Source organism: Lissotriton vulgaris, chromosome 8 (genome assembly GCF_964263255.1).
Source record: "Lissotriton vulgaris chromosome 8, aLisVul1.2, whole genome shotgun sequence".
NCBI classification, from domain to species: Eukaryota; Metazoa; Chordata; class Amphibia; order Caudata; family Salamandridae; genus Lissotriton; species Lissotriton vulgaris.
The window spans coordinates 1,529,089,064-1,529,092,771 of record NC_141696.1 but is presented as its reverse complement, the minus strand read 5'-3'; the positions used below and the strand labels follow the sequence as shown (position 1 = coordinate 1,529,092,771).

At 38.3% G+C, this 3,708-nt stretch overlaps 2 non-coding genes across 2 annotated transcripts; both read left to right on the top strand.

The window, feature by feature from the left end:
- Positions 1-340: 340 nt before the first annotated feature.
- Positions 341-413, top strand: TRNAF-GAA (transfer RNA phenylalanine (anticodon GAA)). The gene has a single exon. It is a non-coding gene; the product is annotated as a tRNA-Phe (tRNA).
- A 1,674-nt stretch (positions 414-2,087) lies between these two features.
- On the top strand, positions 2,088-2,160 carry TRNAF-GAA (transfer RNA phenylalanine (anticodon GAA)). Its single transcript has one exon. It is a non-coding gene; the product is annotated as a tRNA-Phe (tRNA).
- Positions 2,161-3,708: the final 1,548 nt, after the last annotated feature.

Genomic DNA, 3,708 nt, shown 5'->3' with positions numbered 1-3,708 from the left:
GACTATGAATGTTTCCCATTTCGTCCTTTTTTGTAAAGTAAACTCTTGTCTGCATCACATTCCACTTCCCCTTGAACACAGATGTCAGTAGTCAGATGACATTGCTTACCTACTCATGCCAAATATATCTAGGTAATATAGTGCTAGTCCATTCAGAGTTAAAAAAACGACTACCTAACCTGGATCCCAAAAATGCTATTTACCCATTGCACCAGTTAACTGGGGAATGATACAGGACTCCTTAAAACATATCTCTACCATATGAGGTTAAAAATCCAGGTCCTGCATCTATTTTGTTAAATGGTTCAAATTAAAGTATGAAGACCCCAGCTATCAGAAAGCCGAAATAGCTCAGTTGGGAGAGCGTTAGATTGAAGATCTAAAGGTCCCTGGTTCAATCCCGGGTTTCGGCACAGTTGAGAGGTTCCTTGCTTCTAACAAAATAGGTCTTGGAATCAGCTGTAGTACTTTTCTCTATTCATCAAATTTTTTCCAACTGATCTACAACACAATCAATTTAACATAGACTTTGCTTTATATCCTCCTTCTAAACTTGCTTCCACCTCTCTTACCTTCAGGTTTGACAATGAATATTTCCCATTTCATGCTTTTTTGTAAAGTAAACTCTTGTCTGCATTACCTTCCACTTCCCCTTGAACACAGATGTCAGTAGTCAGATGACATTGCTTACCTACTCATGCCAAATTTTATCTGGGTAATATAGTGCTAGTCCATTCAGAGTTAAAAAAACAACTACCTAACCTGGATCCCAAAAATGCTATTTACCCATTGCACCGGTTAACTGGGGAATGATACAGGACTCCTTAAAACATATCTCTACCATATGAGGTTAAAAATCCAGGTCCTGCATCTATTTTGTTAAATGGTTCAAATTAAAGTATGAAGACCCCAGCTATCAGAAGGCCGAAATAGCTCAGTTGGGCGAGCGTTAGACTGAAGATCTAAAGGTCCCTGGTTCAATCCCGGGTTTTGGCACATTTGAGAGGTTCCTTGCTTCTAACAAAATAGGTCTTGGGATCAGCTGTAGTTCTTTTTCTCTATTTATCAAATTCTTTCCAACTGATCTACAACACAATCAATTTAACATAGACTTTGCTTTATGTCCTCCTTCTAAACTTGCTTCCACCTCTCTTACCTTCAGGTTTGACAATGAATATTTCCCATTTCATGCTTTTTTGTAAAGTAAACTCTTGTCTGCATTACCTTCCACTTCCCCTTGAACACAGATGTCAGTAGTCAGATGACATTGCTTACCTACTCATGCCAAATATATCTGGGTAGTATAGTGCTAGTCCATTCAGAGTTAAAAAAACAACTACCTAACCTGGATCCCAAAAATGCTATTTGCCCATTGCACCAGTTAATTGCGGAATGATACAGGACTCCTTAAAACATATCTCTACCATATGAGGTTAAAAATCCAGGTCCTGCATCTATTTTGTTAAATGGTTCAAATTAAAGTATGAAGACCCCAGATATCAGAAGGCAGAAATAGCTCAGTTGGGAGAGCGTTAGACTGAAGATCTATAGGTCCCTGGTTTAATCCTGGGTTTCGGCACTGTTGAGAGGTTCCTTGCTTCTCACAAAATAAGTCTTGGAATCAGCTGTAGTACTTTTTTCTCTATGAACATTTTTATCAACTGATCCACAAAATGATCAATTCAACATAGACTTTGCTTTCTGTCCTCCTTTTAAACTTTCTTCCACCTATCTTGCCTTCAGGTTTGACTATTAATGTTTCCTATTTCGTCCTTTTTTGTAAAGTAAACTCTTGTCTGCATCACATTCCACTTCCCCTTGAACACAGATGTCAGTAGTCAGATGACATTGCTTACCTACTCATGCCAAATATATCTGGGTAATATAATGCTAGTCCATTCAGAGTTAAAAAAACAACTACCTCGTCTGGATCCCAAAAATGCTATTTACCCATTGCACCAGTTAACTGGGGAATGATACAGGACTCCTTAAAACATATCTCTACCATATGAGGTTAAAAATCCAGGTCCTGCATCTATTTTGTTAAATGGTTCAAATTAAAGTATGAAGACGCCAGCTATCAGAAGGCCGAAATAGCTCAGTTGGGAGAGCGTTAGACTGAAGATCTAAAGGTCCCTGGTTCAATCCCGGGTTTCGGCACAGTTGAGAGGTTTCTTGCTTCTAACAAAATAGGTCTTGGAATCAGCAGTAGTACTTTTTCTCCATTCATCAAATTTTTTCCAACTGATCTACAACACAATCAATTTAACATAGACTTTGCTTTATATCCTCCTTCTAAACTTGCTTCCACCTCTCTTACCTTCAGGTTTGACAATGAATATTTCCCATTTCATGCTTTTTTGTAAAGTAAACTCTTGTCTGCATTACCTTCCACTTCCCCTTGAACACAGATGTCAGTAGTCAGATGACATTGCTTACCTACTCATGCCAAATATATCTGGGTAATATAGTGCTAGTCCATTCAGAGTTAAAAAAACAACTACCTAACCTGGATCCCAAAAATGCTATTTACCCATTGCACCAGTTAATTGCGGAATGATACAGGACTCCTTAAAACATATCTCACCATATGAGGTTAAAAATCCAGGTCCTGCATCTATTTTGTTAAATGGTTTAAATTAAAGTGTGAAGACCACATCTATAAGCAGGCCGAAATAGCTAAGTTGGGAGAGCGTTAGACTGAAGATCTAAAGGTCCCTGGTTCAATCCCGGGTTTCGGCACAGTTGAGAGGTTCCTTCCTTCTAACAAAATAGGTCTTGGAATCAGCTGTAGTACTTTTTTCTCTATCAACATTTTTTTCAACTGATCTACAAAATGATCAATTCAACATAGACTTTGCTTTCTGTCCTCCTTTTAAACTTTCTTCCACCTATCTTGCCTTCAGGTTTGACTATGAATGTTTTCCATTTCGTCCTTTTTTGTAAAGTAAACTCTTGTCTGCATCACATTCCACTTCCCCTTGAACACAGATGTCAGTAGTCAGATGACATTGCTTACCTACTCATGCCAAATATATCTGGGTAATATAGTGCTAGTCCATTCAGAGTTAAAAAAACAACTACCTAACCTGGATCCCAAAAATGCTATTTACCCATTGCACCAGTTAACTGGGGAATGATACAGGACTCCTTAAAACATATCTCTACCATATGAGGTTAAAAATCCAGGTCCTGCATCTATTTTGTTAAATGGTTCAAATTAAAGTATGAAGACCCCAGCTATCAGAAGGCCGAAATAGCTCAGTTGGGAGAGTGTTAGACTGAAGATCTAAAGGTCCCTGGTTCAATCCCGGGTTTCGGCACAGTTGAGAGGTTCCTTGCTTCTAACAAAATAGGTCTTGGGATCAGCTGTAGTTCTTTTTCTCTATTCATCACATTTTTTCCAACTGATCTACAACACAATCAATTTAACATAGACTTTGCTTTATGTCCTCCTTCTAAACTTGCTTCCACCTCTCTTACCTTCAGGGTTGACAATGAATATTTCCCATTTCATGCTTTTTTGTAAAGTAAACTCTTGTCTGCATTACCTTCCACTTCCCCTTGAACACAGATGTCAGTAGTCAGATGACATTGCTTACCTACTCATGCCAAATATATCTGGGTAATATAGTGCTAGTCCATTCAGAGTTAAAAAAACAACTACCTAACCTGGATCCAAAAAATGCTATTTACCCATTGCACCAG